Raw genomic sequence first — 15871 nt, 5'->3', positions numbered from 1 at the left:
CAGGGTCACCAATGTTGGACAGATTTTAGGGAAGCTTCCAGACTAAGTCAGACTAGGAAGAAAGGCCTACTGATCTACTTCTGAAAATCAGCCAGTGAAAATCTTATCAATCACAAGGGAATAATGTCTGATACAGTAGTGCTGGAAGATGAGGCCCCTAGATTGGAAGGCATTCAAAATACACAGTGACTACAACAATGTACTTGAGCACACCAATGATCATGAAGATCATCAGGCCCAGGCAACATTTTCTTCTGTTGTATGTGGAGGCACCACAAATTGGAGTTGACTTGAGGGCAGCTAATAACATTTCTCCATAGCCTGTGCCTACTGAAAACTTATTCATTGTATTCATATTCTATTGTTTTTAGCCACTTTTCTAGCTCAAACATACACTTTATCTTTTTCCCTGTCTCTTTTGTCTGTGTTTTCTCTATCTCTGATGTTAGGCAGTGATGCTTCTTTTCTTCCTTGGCCTCCTGAGATAGCCATTATTTTTCCCTTTTGGGAATGCTTCCAACTCTGATGGTTAGTAGATTGTTTTCACAGTTTGTTTTCATTCTCTGCTAGTTCAGCTCATCTTTTTTCTCCTTAATGCCCTTGTGGAGCCAGAAAACAACTGCATGTTCCCAAGGACTCTAAGTCTGGGCATTTTAAGAGCTCTCCTTCCCCCATTGTTAACTGGTTCTTTCATCTTCAGGCTGCTGAGTGAGGAGACGCATGTAAGGCACTGCTCGTAATGACTCAAGATGAACAGGTTGAGCTCAAAGTCACAACAGAAACCCATTTGTAATGTGGTTGTTTTTCTTTCAAATCCTTAAGAACATAAACTTCTTATGGTAGAAGAGTAAGTATGGGGTTTATTTTGACTTTAGGAGGCCCATTTTTCAGCATCTCCTTGGCCGACAGTAGGCTTGGATCCTAGTCATATTTAGATAGTAGCACCATCTACTTACGGTCTCTGCCTTCATTGTGATTTATCTCAGTTTCTTAAAGCATTATTCTGACCACAGAGGTTCTATTTCTTTTTCTGTTAAATCATAGCATCTCAAATTGAAGGTCAAGACCCTTCTCCATTGGCCCCTGCATACTCACTTCAAATGAGTTCTTATATCTTGACACAGAATCCCACTCTGAGATGCATTTCTGGGGCCCTAGCTCTCATGCCAGGAGCTCTGGTAGCATAGTGCCTAAGGCACTTGACTGATAATCAGAAGGCTGACAGTTCTAACCCACCAGCCACTCCTCGGAAGGAAGGTTGGGCAATCCTACTTCCGTAGTGATACCGCCTCGGAAACCCAAGGAGGTGTTGCTATGAGTCAGGTCCAACTCAACGGCACATAACAACAACAGCTCTCATGCCACCTTCCTCTTTCCCATCTGATCCTTTGCATGTGTTGTCCTTCCTTACTCTTCCTCTCCGTACAATTGACCCTTACTTTTCATATTCTGGTCCATACTTTCCCTGCTTTAAGGCATCCTCCCAGATGTCCTAGTATGCCTCTGCCTCTGTTATGTGATACCCTTCTTGGTGGGATATAGTATTTCACCTGGTTGCTCTTATACTGTTCTTGCTTCTGTTTTCTCTGTGTCTTACTTACCTTTCAGCCTGGAGGCAACCTCAAGGCAGGAACCTCTTACTGAAATCTATAGTGGGTTGTTGTTGTGTCTGATTCATAGAGAGCCTGTAGGACAGAGTAAAACTGCCCCATGGGTTTCCTAGGCTGTAATCTTTATGGGACCAGTTCTCCAGGTCTTTTTTCCCATGGAGCGGTGGATAGGTTTGAACTGCTAACCTTTTGGTTACCACTAGGGCTCCTCTCTACTGAGTTACCAAGCCCAAACCTGAACTTGTTGCCACTGAGCTGAGTCCAACTCATAGACAGAGTAGAACTGTCCAATAAGGTTCTTGCAAAGGCTGTAATCTTTACTGATGCAGACTGCCACATCTTTCTCCTGCAGAGTGGCTGGTGGATTCCATCTGCCAATCTTTCAGTTAGCAGCCAAACACTTTAACTGCTCCACCCAGGGCTCTGCTTATACTAGGTTAAACCAAACCAAACCCACTGTCATTGAGTAGATTCCAACTCATAGTGACCCCCATTGGGTTTCCTAGGCGGTAAAGCTTTACAGAAGTAGATTGTCCAGTCTTTTCTCTGCTGAGTTGCTGGTGGGTTTGAACCACCAATCTGGTTAGCAGTCAGATCCCTTAGGCCCTGTGCCACTGGAGCTCCTTTATACTGGGTTGTTGTTGTTGTTTTGTGCCATTGAGTCGGACCTGAGGCAGTATCAGTACGGAAGTAGATTGCCCAACCTTCCTTCTGATATACTGGGTTAGACATACTCTATTCCAGAGCCTTGCTACTCAAAGTTTAGTCTGGAGTCTAGCAGCATTAGCATCACTTAGGAGTTTGTTATTGTTAGATATGCAGAATGTCAGGCTCCACCTAGACCGATTGAATAAGAATATGTATTTTAACAAGATCCCCAGGTTACTCACATGCACATTAAAGTTTGAGAAGCACTGCTGTAGGAGGAGTGATAAATAATTTATATTGCAGATGTGCATAAGTAAAAGCTATCTAAAAATGCTTGTAGACTAGATTCAAAATGTGTTGAATGATGTTTCTGAGGCAGGAAAGAGGATATTTTGTGTCCTTTGGTTTTATGAGTCACTACCAGAATTGCCTGGATGGTGAAAATGCCACTAACGTAAAGGTTAGTGACTCAAACCCACCCCACAGCTCTGTAGAAGAAAGACCTGGCAATCTGCTTCTGTAAAGATTACAGACAAGAAAACCTCATGGGGGAGTTTTACCATGTATCTCATGGGTTCACCGTGAGTTGGTGAATGGCAGTGGGTACCAGAATTACCTAGAAAGCTGGGACTCTCCCAGACTGAAAGAGTACAGGAATCAGTGTTGTCAGGGAGAAGGCATGGGGCTTAGATAATGAGAATCTCCCTAGTTGTTTGTCTAGCTCCCTGTTAGGGAGATTAGGGGCAAAGTTTCCTAGAATTCACTTTGAGGTTTGGCTGATCGTGTTCCCCTAGAATCAAGCACTTGTTCCCAAGCAGATATTTGTCACCAAAGTCCTAGGGGAAGCAGGGCTCCAGACCTCGAAATAATCTTTTGGTTTCTGTCTCCATGGCTGGTGCTGATTCATATTTTGTAGGAGATTTGATTGTAGTTGGGGATGGCTGAAGAGCTACTGTAATTCTCTCTTTCTTCCTCACCCCACTGAGAGGGAGTAAGACAAAGCATGGAGAGTGGAGACAGGGTGTGGGAGTCAAACCTGTTCTTCGCATAGCAATCGTCTGGTCTCATTCTTTGCTCTCACTCCAAGAAGTTGAGTCCGCAGCTGGGAAAGCTAGGAGCCAGTCTCTGAGTCTGCTTGGCCCATATCCAACCTCCTCTTTTTTTTTGTTCTCTCTCCCTTAGGGAATCAAGGAGAGTGGGTAATATTGCCCCCTACTCTCCCACTTACAAGTATAAGAGAGCTCTGACGTTGAAGCAAAGGCTAGGAGGCAGAATTTTGAAATTCTTTAGACTAGTGCCTTGTCCTCCTTGGTTATCTCCAGAAGAGGATGCCAGAATGTACTTCCTTGCCTTGCTGCTTTTTAGGGCATGAGGGGATCATAAAGGAACACTGGAGGGCAAAGTAGTTTTGAGCAAACTAAGGAACAAGAGACCGTCTGTGAGTATATTGAATGGGAAAATAATGTAAATAAGATGTGTTTCCCAGGGTCTTCCCCATATTTTTCTTGGGCCTCTGAGTCTCTGGATTTTGCTCTATCTGTGGAGCAATGTATTTCTTGGTCTTCTCCAAGCAGGGATTTCTAGAGCAGAGGCCTTCAGAGCAAATGACTTCATGTGTGTTTTTTATCATCTTTCTAAGTATTTGCCTTTTGAAGCACTGCCCTTTGAATTTTACCATGTACTATTATCTAATCCTTGAGTGCTATCGAATGGCCGGAAGTAGCAGGATAGGGCACTGAGGCCTGGTGGTTAGGACCAGGAAAGGGAATGCAGCCCAGGCCTTTCAGAATTAGAGTTGATAAGTTTCCAACATTTAAATCATTCAGAGTAAACAACACTTCTCTCTTCTCTGGGGGTGGCATAAGGTGGGTCACTTCATTCATTACCAGGATGTCTCATTCTTGTGTTTTGTACCAGCTCTGGAACCTGACTCTGAGAACCACTGCTCTAGCATTCTGGTCAGTATTTCTGAGTCCTGTTGTTGTTGTTGTTATGTGCCGTCGAGTCAGACCTGACTCATAGCAACCCCTCCTTGGGTTTCCGAGGCAGTATCACTACGGAAGTAGATTGCCCAACCTTCCTTGCAAGGAGTGGCTGGTGGGTTTGAACTGCCAGCCTTCTAGTTAGCAGTCAAGTGCCTTAAGCACTACGCCACCAGAGCTCCTTTTCTGAGTCTTAAGTATGTCCATTTTATCCATCAGTCTGAGGGCTTCTTGTAGGCAAAGATAAACACCTCCTTTCTTTAGATCTCACTTTATACTGGTGTCAGAATAGGTAGATAGACTGGCTAATGACAGAATTTAAGGACATTCCACATTTCTACTTCAAAAATTATTAAGATGTTGATTCATTTGTACATAGTTCCTTTGTGAAAGAAGGAATACACATTTAACTTCTCAACTTCTAGGCCAGGTTACTTTGATACAGTTGATCAAAACTTCGATGAGGCACAGCTTTGAGTCTATATTCTGTCTTGGGCTTCTTTCTGGGGAAAACCTAACTTTTGGGGCACTTGGAGGTGGTGAAGATATTGGTGATGACTGGGATTTGGAGAAAACATGAAATTTTAGCTTGCAGAAGCTATCTCAGGAATCTGTAATGAGTGTGTGTATGTGTGTTATTATTCCTTTTCCAACAGGCTGCATAATTTTTATGACCAATTATTCCATTTGTAATGACGCTGAGATAACAGAGATCCCATCTCATGCTCCATGGCACACACCAAGCACTCATGGAACTAGAAGACACTATCCCTTATACAAGAAGTGAATGGCTAAAGTGTCTCTATCAAGATTCAGTTCTAGCAGCAGAGGTAGGACTGACTGCTAAGGAAAAACTTTGATGACAAAGAGTGTAAGGTACTGGAAGGGGCGGGGGGCATGGAAAGGGCTGTAGCTTTAAAATGAAGGAGAGCTTTGTTGAGGATAAGTAAAAGACCTCTCAAATTCTCTTCTGGCCTGAGAACTTTGTGATCCAATATAGCTTTTGATGGTTTTGTTTACTTTGGCTAAATGAACAAGTGTCTTTGGCTGTTGACACAGTGTCAGCCCAAGCCATAATGTACCAGTTTTGTCCCACAAATAATTTAAGGGCTTAACTGGAGAAGACTGGCTTTAGGAGGACAAGGCCCAGATTAGGTGGGGGAGAACTTGTTCCTCTTGGGGTTAGTGGTTCTCTTTTCCCTTATACCCAACTTCTGAGTCAGGATGGGGTTATGATCTCCTTGAGAAGTCTGGTAATTGGTCCATCAGGCCTGAAGGCAGGCAGATTAAGGATTGAGATCTAGTTGCTCCCACTAATCTGTCCGGAATACTTACTCATTCTGCCATTTTCTCTGCTTCTGCCTCCACAGTGTTCTCCAGGATCTCTCCCATCTATATGTTCTCTTATCATTTTTTTGTCTGGCTTTTCTTGCTTACTAATTGTTCTGGAGGGAGGTATTTGAAGTCAGATGGGCCTAGGTTTGAATTCTGGCTTTGCCACTTAGTATTAAATTATTTAGACTCTTTAAGCCTACAGATGGGAACAATAGGACCCACCACCCAGACTAGTTGTGATGGCTTGTAAGAATGTTTGTTAAGTGCAAGGCTTGGCACTCAGCAAGTGCTTAATAAAATGTAGGAGCTCTGGTGGCGTAGTGCCTAAGGCATTTGATGGCTAACAAGAAGACTGGTGGTTCAAACCCACAAGCCACTCCTTGGAAGGAAGATGGGGCAATCTCTTTAGAATTTACTGTCTCTGCTCCCTGGCCACTTGTGGGTAGAGTAGAGAGAATCAGGGAGAGAAAAGTGATATCCAAATAGACAGACATAGAGTTTGACTGTAAGGAAAATGGAAGGATCACAAGAGGAGCAGATGCCATAGAAACAAAGACACAAAAATATTTACAGTTAGAAGAACAGATAGTAAAAACCAGGTAGAAGCAGAGAGAAAGTGAAAGATACAGAGATGGATAAGGGAGAAAGGAATAGGAATAGATAAAGAAGGTAAAGTCAAATGGAAAGACAAAGACCAGAATAAAAGCCAGACAAAGATTGTCAGAGGAACAGAGATGGAGAGTTCTTTTGTGGAACTTGAAAGGCGAAAGATCCTTTTCTGTCTTCTTGCCCCTTGCTATTGTACAACTTGAGTCCTGAGTCTCTGGTCCCTTACCCTTTCTCCTGACCATCCGTTCAGTCCACTCCCAATTCAGTTATCACAGATCTGCCTTTACCCCGAAGCTTGAGCAGTCCTGCCCCCTTTTCTTCTACTTAACTCGTCCAACACCATCTTAGTTACCCAAGTCCATGGGGATTTTTCATTTCAAACAAAACTGTTTGTAGTGCAAAAGCATCATGGTGTCAGCCAGTCAGTGCAATAACCAGGTGTAGTTTTACAGTCGCTCCCCCTGACTGTAACTGCACTTTCATATATCTCTGGCTGCGACAGGCAATTTTCTTTCAAAGATTGTTTTTTCTGGAGCCTGTGATTTCTACTCTCGCCTCCAACCTCTGGGATATTAAAACAGGGTCAGTGGCTCTTGGCAGGCTGACCGATTTGTGGTCATTCTCCAGCTACTCTGTTCACCCTCCCCCTGTCGCCATGTTTCCAGTCATGCCATCCCTCTGCCTCTGTACCTCATCTCCTTAGGTTGGAAAATGGCTTATGTGCTTAAAGCTCTCTGAAGAGAGATACCTCAGTCTTCCAGGAGGTTACTGTCCTCTGTACTGAGATGGTTTGTAGTATGTCTACTCTTAAGAGTTGGAGTCGGGAAGCCGGGAGAGGATTGGCAGGAGTCACCTTCTAAACCTCCCCCTGTTCTGTACCTCTCAGCCTCATGCTGTTCTGGGTGGTGCATCGATGGTTCCTTTTCACAAAAGTATTGTAGCTTATTTTCAAGGGGAACATTTAGAAGAAATGAATGAATAGAACTAAGGTTTAACATTAGGAATTTTTGTCTGCTAGAAACTGGGAATGGGGGGAAGAATCTAGTGTAATCTCTTTTTTTCTAGAAAATTTGGAGAATAGGAGGCATTTCTTTTCCCTTGGATCGGGTTAAGTGAAATCTAGCATATGGCGAAGGGGTATAGCAACATTTGGAGTCCTGCTTTCCTGAAAGGAGACTCTATCATTCCACCCTTTCAGTATTTTCTGGGCAGCAAAATCTCTTCCCTATCACAGGTTCTTTACTTGCAACAAAGATAACACATCTGCCTTTGGGGTTGCCCATTTTAAGATTTTTCTATTTCTTTCCTTAGCCCGTGGCCTGATGCAAAATCCTTCCTGAGGTCTAACTCCTGTTATTCTTGCTTTGCTAACAGATCGAATGCTTTTGAAAAACAACATAACACACACACACCCCAAACCATCCCTTGTTTTTATTAAATAAAAGTAAGTGGAGCTATAAGATGTGACTGGCCTGGATCCCAGCTTCATAAAACAAAACTAACACCCTCTTTATCAAGGGGCTGAGGCATCCAGAGAAGATTTCTTAGGCCATTTTGCTGTCACGTAAATGGGAATCAATATTCAATAAGCCCTTGATGCACTACACTAGCGGTTCACTTAATACCAGCTTCCAGTACAGTAAGTGGCGGTGATATAGGGAAGGATCATTTGTAAAATAACACTGCAGCCCTTACCTCCTGGATATTGGATCTGGCTTCCCCTAGGAGAAACATTCAAGACAGGGAGCAGGAGAGGCATCTTGCCAATCCCACTGCCTCAGGAAAGACTTTCTCTGCTATAATCCAGCTTGAAAAAGGGAACAGATTCTATACGTTTAAAACCAACCAGGATATCAGCTCCTAGAGGTTAATAGGCCCACCTTCCTATTAGGAAGTTTTCCATTGTGCCTGGCTTGAATGCCTCCTCCTTCCATAAATTAGTCAAATTGAAAACCAACTGAAGGATAGAATTGATTCCACCTCTGCTGTTATGGGAGCAGACCCTCCTTTGCTCTCCAGAGCCTGCAGAGGTTAGTGTTACTTTCTCTCTCTCAGCCCACGTATTTGCTGTAGGGAAAGACTGCTGGCTGCCTGGCCCCCTGGTGGATGGATAGCATGTTTTCGTGTGTAGTGAGTCTGAGGGTTTGATAAGAAAATGGACCCCTTAAATATGGTCAGTTATTTATTTGCCATTCTATTACATCTTTATAGGGAATTTGTAACCTTAGGTTTGTTTCTCCCACGCAGCTTTAAGCAAGGAAGTGTTAAGGAAAAACAATCTAATGTCTGCCTAAATAAAGCAAGAAAATATCATACAAAAGCTTCACATAATGATACATTTCCAATCCAAATAGATTTTAGAAAATTTATCCAACATTTTTGGACTGTTTGTGACATTATTCTCCATTCTTAGTGTTTGAGTATAGGAATTTATTATCTGGGGTGGAAGTGAGAACTTACAGAATTTATCCTTTTTTTTTTATCTGGTGGCATGTGACTGCTAACCAGAAGGCTGGTGGTTCAAACCCACCAGCCATTCCTCAGAAGGAAGATTGGCAATCTACTTCTGTAGAGATACTGCCTTGAAAACCCCAGGAGAGGTTGCTATGAGTTGAATTGACTCAGTGGCAGTGAGTTTGGTTTTGGTTTTATATCAAACTCCAAGCTTATTGCAATCAAGTCAGTTCCAACTCGTAGCCTTGGCTATTTCTTGTTCCATTTGGGGGTTTGTTGACAGTTTGGAGGAAGCTGAAGGAGAAGACTTCAGTCACCACTATTAGGACATACGCTGGAGGAGGCCAGACCTCTTCTCCATAGTGATCCTATAAACATCCCTGCAGGAGAGCTGTCCTGACTTTGTCTCCTAAAGCTATTTTGGACCAGATGTTAAGAATGCTTAACTTTAGCCCATTCTGTTGCCGATAGGCTTGGTGACTCTAACACAGGAGGCTGGCATTTGGCCTTCCTGCTTGGGCATGACTAGCAGGGGAAGCAACCTGCAGTGTTTGCTGGCATTAGGTTGTTTCTGTGGGGTGAGCCCTCCAAGTATATTGAGCAATGGGTGCATGTTTTAAGGAGAGTTATAAATAAACTCTGGCAGGTTTCTTGTGTTCAGAGTTCCTCACTTGCCTAGCCTAGTACCCTTGGGAAGAGCAGAAAAAAAAAAAAAAAGGATACCTGGGAGTGCTGAGTTTAGATGGGGCTGAGGGAGTTGATAACCTGGTTTGGGGCTTTTATAACCATTTATGGGGTACCTAAATAAAGGAGAAGGATACCTGCTATTCCCCATTTTCAAATAAGAGGAAAATAGAGAAGTAAAGCTGGAGGTACTGAGGTTAAACTTAGCAAAGAACTTCTTGACAGTAAGCACAACATGACTGGCTCATTTAGTTCAGAGTCCATTCTGTCCTCCTCCCAGGCCTTTTTTCTCTTGTCTTGTATCAAGTACAAGTTCAGCTCTGACACTTCTCACATCATCATTTCCAGGGTTGACCTGGCTGGCTAGGTGGGAATCCCTTACTTACCTCTCCCTTCCATATATACTTTCTTGACTCTTCATACCTAAAAAAATAGAAAAGTGCTTTTCTTTGGTTAGATATAAAGAGCCATCTTCCCTGCTAAACCTCCAAACAAGTTCCTTTGCATTAGGTCTGCAGAGATGAGATCAGACCAAGAAGATGGACTATAGGGCATAGATTCCAGGGATTGGAACTCCTAAGGCATAGTGAGTTCCCAAATTACTTTCCTGGGGAAAGAGATCATGGGTGAAACTTAAAGCTTTTCTCCACTCTCTGAGATGCTTGGGCTTCTCCCAGCAGAAGGTTATACATGGGGCCAGATGTTGTCTTGAGTCCTACTATGCCATATGCTAGCCTTTTTCTTTTGCAGTCTATGTTATGCTGGGAATGGACCAGTTCTCAGGGAGCAGTAGCATCTCAAATAGGATATTACTGATGACCAAGTCCCTCTTCTCTTCTGGTTAAACTCCCATTCAATCATTCAATACCTCTAGCAGTTCATTCTTGCCACAACTTGTGTTCTGGCATCAGCATTCCCCCACATAACAGCTGATGACATCTCTTGGCCTCCCCCATCCATTCAGCAACACCTCTCCCCCAAAACGCCTCCTCTGCCTACTGTCCCAGCCTGTAACCCTGATCTCATTTCCTCCTACCTCTCACACCATTCTAAGACCTCTTGCCTCAACCTGTGCCTCTGCTCCTTTCTTTGGAACCCTTCTCATTCCTTTGCAGAGCCCATTCCCCTCCAATCTGGGATCTCACCTGAACATTTGTACCTTCCCAAGACATTCAGGAGCCAGAGGACACCCCAGAGATGAGGGTGGCCCCTATCTCCAAGGTTATTCCCAGCTCCTCAATGGGGCAGATTTCATGCCTGGGTTGTCTGTTGTTTGTCTGTCTCAGACTTTGCAGCCCCTAAGGCAATGGCTCTGTCTTTGCAGGCTCAGGGAAGCCTTGGCAGCCAAAAAATAATAAATAACACCCTGGTAACACCACCTGCAACTTGCTAATGAGTGTCTTTCCCCTGCCTCCCCAACCACTTGGAAGTTGCGGGTGGGGACCCCAATTTCCAGGCAAATTGATGCCTTTTTCTTTTTCCTGTCTAGGATACTTGAGATTGGAAGATGGGGACAGGTCCTTTTTAGAGGCAGAGGGATGTGGAAATGATCTTGAGTAATATGCTAAATAAAACAGGATATGGTTCTAATATGTCTTCTGATTTCAGGGTTTTAAAGAGATGGAAATCTTTAGGACAACAGGTCGGGGGCTCTTGGGCTTCGGCTTCCAGAGGCAAACTAGGAAGCCTTCACCTGACTCCATTTCTTCCTCTGAAGTAATGGTTTTCTAAGTCATTGTTTCTCTAAATTTGCTACTCAGGGAGTCATCTTTTTCCAAGTCTATAGATTAGGCCACTAAGTGACTCTTCTGTCTTCTTTTAGGTTTGAAGTTTTAAGGTTAGCATGCCAAAGGCAGTTTTCTTGAAGACACCTGTGCCTGCAAATCAGCAATTTCCACGAGATGCATCAGTGGTGATTTGGCTTTGGGTCATCTAAAGAGAATAGGACAGTCATGCAATCTTGTTCACTTGTACATTTTCAAATGGTTACCAAAAAGTGGCATTACTTTAAAGTATATTTTCTGATATAGATTTGACTTAATTCAAAAACACATATGCCATTAAATAAAAGCCCTTTAAACCATTGTTGTGGTAGTTGTAGTAGAAAAAGAGAGTGAGTGGAGTATGTAATTTTCTGAAATTGTCTAATGCCCCATCTGAATGGTCTGAACTGAGTTTGTGGTCCATTCCTAAAGGCAAACTTTGGGTCTCTATCAGAAAGGGCTGTTCAGAATGATTTTGGATTCATTCTAGTGTAGTAATCACTGTGGAACTGGGGGAGGCAGGCTCCACACAGCTCTTGGCAGGATATTTTGGAGGCTTTAAAATGGGGCAGGAGAGAAGATGGAGTGGTAAACAAGAGCCACATTCTGTTGACACACTCAAGGTATAAAGTGCAGTGGAGACAACTTCCCCTTCTCAGTCTGAATCTAGACTTTATATACAGGCCACTTCTATAGAAAAATGGATCTTTCTCTCTTTTGGTGCCCAGAAAATCCAGGCCAACCCCTCTCTGCCTTGCCACCCCCAGTATCTCCTAAAGCTTGAGTTTCCCAAAACCATCCTCTTTACACTCCCTCTTGATTCAGAGAATGTTTCCTCACCTACTACCCATATGCTTTCAATGTTTCCCTAATTTCTACTTCTCTCTTCCAAAATTACTTGTGCCCGTGCCCACTCCCCCATACTTTCCACCAGTTCTTGGGGTGTAAACAGTCCTGTCTGGTATTTGGGGTAAATGAGCTCCGTGTTGGATTAATTCTACATGACCCTGCTTGTAGACTGCTGGGGGAGGAGCTAGCTTCCTTTCCATTTGGGGCCCAGACCTCTGGGCCAAGGAGGTTCATTTTCCCACGTGTAGGAAGCTGATGGGCCCCCCTTCCCTGCAACTTTTGGCTCCCTAGGTTCTCTGAGTCACCCCCTGACCCTGACCGTCTGTAGCAAGGGCTCAGACCTGTTGGGCCAACCTCACCCAGGAGAGCCTAATGAGTACCTGGCGGCTAAGTGCTTTGAGATCTTTTAGATGAAAAGGGATGTCAGTGGTTCAAGGGTGTTATTGGCAGGGTGGCGACGGCGGCGGCAATTATTTTAGATGATCGGTGTACCATCCTTCCTTTGTCCCTCAAGGGATCGCCAGGCTCCCTGAGGAATGGCTAACAGCCTTTCTTTTTCTACCTAGAGTTCTGATAAGGTATTAGCAAGGTCCCTTTTGCTCTGTCACCTTCCTTCTATAGTTGGACAGGTAGAACTGCAAAAGCTCAGTAAACTCTGAAATGCATTGTCTAGGGAGTAAAGTGGTTCTGAGGAGTGTAGAAGAACAGAAACCATACCCCTCCTTTACTGATTTGGTGTCTCGGGAGGGACTGGATGTGGAGGAGTGCTCAAATCTTAGGGTTTGTAGATAACCATCTTATTTGATCTTCTGTCTCTGTACTTGAGAGTAGAGGGTAGTGATCGGTGCAGGGGGAACTTGAAAAAACGAATTTTGAGGGTAGACATGAGAAGAAAAGGAAAGGGGTTTTAATCTCAGCTGCTCAGGAATGATGTTAACTTTATAAGAGAAAGAGATATGAAACATGTCAAACCAGGGAAGTAATGCTGGCACCTTCTCAGAAGTGTTTTAAATGAAGAAAATTTTCATCTCTGACTTGGATGGTTGAAGTGGAGGAGCCTTCTAGAGGCAAGAAGATCTCTGGGGATACTCTTAAGGAATTTGTGCTCCTAAGTGAAAAAGTCACAGAGAAAAATTGTATCTCACTTTTCTACCTGAGAAGGGTGGGATTTATGCTCTTGGCTTTACACTCTAATAATAGAGGATGATAGCAGAGTATTTTGAGGGCTAGCTAATTCAAGTGGAGTTGCTGTTCCATTGCCTCTTCAGGCAGCAGGGCTTTAAGGAACCACTGGGATGGTATGGGCAGTGTGAGAGTATCATTGGCAGAGAGAAGTAGGGCCTTGATTCCTTATTTCTCATTTTGCCCTTATTCTCTGTACTTTTTCTCTGAGAATGAACACCATTCCTCTAACTTTTCTGCCAACCCAATTATCTTCTTTGAGAAGGAAGAAAAATTACAGCTTTTCCTTGAGAAATCATTTTGTCCTATCTTCCTTGGAAGTCACTCTTGCGTCCTGAAAAAAATCTTCTAACCTATACAAAAAATCTTCTACTTGTGTTTAAAAGCCCAAAATGAAGATTTCAGGAGCAACTGGGTGGCGCAAACAGTTAAGTCCTCGACTACTAGATGGAAGGTTTGTGGTTTGCTGTGGTGGTGTAGTGTTTAAAGTATTTGGCTGTTAACCTAAAGGTTGGCTGTTTCAACCCACCAGCCACTCCATGGGAGAAAGATGAGGCAGTCTGCTTCTGTAAAGATTTACAGTCTTGTGTAAATAAACCATCAAGCATAACCCAAAATGCATAAGCAGCAGAGGAGAAACTAGAAGACTGGGACCTTTTAAAAATGAAATTCTTATGTGGATCAAAAAACTTCTCCAAAAGAGTAAAAATAGAACCTACAGATTTTGGGGGGGGGGAAATGGCTACAACATATCCAACAAGGAACTTATCTCTAAAGTTTATAGAAAATTTCAGCACCTCAACCTCAAAAAGACAAATCATCCAATTCAAAAATGGGCAAAGGACATGAACAGACACTTCACTAAAGAAGATATACAGACAGCCAACAAACACAGGAGGAAATGCTCACTATCATTAGCCATTGTTGTTGTTGTTATTTGCCGTTGAGTCGGCCCCAACTCATAGTGACCCCTCCTTGGGTTTCCAAGGCAGTATCACTACGGAAGTAGGATTGCCCAACCTTCCTTCCGAGGAGTGGCTGGTGGGTTTGAACCGCCAGCCTTCTGGTTAGCAGTCAAGTGCCTTAGGCACTATTGTTGTTGTTGTTGTTATGTGCCATCGAGTCGGCTCCGACTCATACCGACCCCTCCTTGGTTTTCGAGGCAGTATCACTACGGAAGTAGGATTGCCCAACCTTCCTTCTGAGGAGTGCACTATTAGGGAGATGCAAATCAAAACAACAATGAGATATCATCTCGCCCCAGCAATAATAGCAAAGTTCAGCAAGGCAGAAAATAACAAATACTGGTGAGGGTGTAGAGAGATTAGAACTCTCATACACTGCTGGTGCAAATGTAAAATGGTATAGCCACTATGGAAAACACTATGAAATTTCCTTAAAAAGTTGGAAATAGAAATATCATTTGATCCAGCAATTCCTCTACTAGGAATATATCCTAAAGAGATGAGCTCCAGGACACGAACAGACATATGCACACCCATGTTCATCACAACACTATTCATTATAACAAAGAGATGGAAACAACCTATGTGGTCATCAACAGATGAATGGATAACCAAACTATGGTACATTCACACGAGGGAATATTATGCAACATTAAAGAATAATGAAGAATCTGCAAATCATAACGTGGATGAACTTGGAGGACATTATGCTGAATGAAATAAGTCAATCACAGAACAAATATTGTTTGAGTCTATTATTATAAAAAGTCAAGGAAAAGTTTACACAGGGAAAGACATTTACTTTGTTGGTTACCAGGGATGGGAGGGAAGGAGAGAGAAAATTTCTGACTAGTTAAGGGTCATGTGTTGATTTGGGTGCAGGGAAAGGCAATATAACAAAAGTGTGTGCCCAGCACAATAACGATAGGAAAAGGACACAGAGAGGTACACAAAAGGTATGGACAACAGAGGGAAATACTATTATGTACATAATACTGCATTATCAGTTACAACAAACACTAGCCTACTAGTCTACACTAGTCTGGATGGATAGACAGGTGAGAAGATTGGATGTGGTTAGGCAAACAGGAATATATCCATGAGCACAGGTAGATTTGGCTGATGATATTCCTACATGTGTATTTGTGCTACAAAAATATCCATATACAGTATAGAACTAACAGGGGACAAGGTTGGAGTAGCTTCTAGTGACAACCAAGCACCTTGAGGGAGTGAATCACCAGGCCTGCAAGCTCAGGATCATGGTCTCAGGTGGCATCAAGCTCAATTGGCACAGCATAATACATAAAAATCTTGTTCTACATCCTACTTTGGTGAGTAGTGGCCAGGGTCTTAAAAGCTTTCGAATGGCCATCTAAGATACGACTATTGGTCTCTCTTTGTCTGGAGCAAAGAAGAGTGAAGAAAATCAAAGTCATATGGGAACAATTAGTCCAAGGGTCTGATGGAACATGGAAAACTCAGCCTTTACCACCCCGAGACCAGAAGAACTGGATGGTGCCTGGCTACCAATGCCAACCTTTCAGAAAGTGATCAAAATTGGAGATCTGGTATAGAGTGGGAGGAAAAATGTGGAACAAAATTCAAAATGACCAGAATTACTGGTTGGATAGAGACTGGTGAAACCCCTGAGACTATGGGCCCAGGTTATTCTTTGGGCCTGAAAATGGGCTCAGTTCCATGGATTAGCTCTCGGCCAAATAGTTGAAAGGCTTATGAGCAGAGCACCTACCCAGGGAGATGCGCCCACCTACCCCAAGGAGATTCAC

This window comes from Orycteropus afer, unplaced genomic scaffold, assembly GCF_000298275.1.
Source record: "Orycteropus afer afer isolate SDZICR_OR568_19922 unplaced genomic scaffold, OryAfe1.0 scaffold00247, whole genome shotgun sequence".
NCBI lineage: Eukaryota > Metazoa > Chordata > Mammalia > Tubulidentata > Orycteropodidae > Orycteropus > Orycteropus afer.
The sequence above is the reverse complement of the archived record's forward strand: the minus strand, read 5'-3'. Positions refer to the sequence as shown.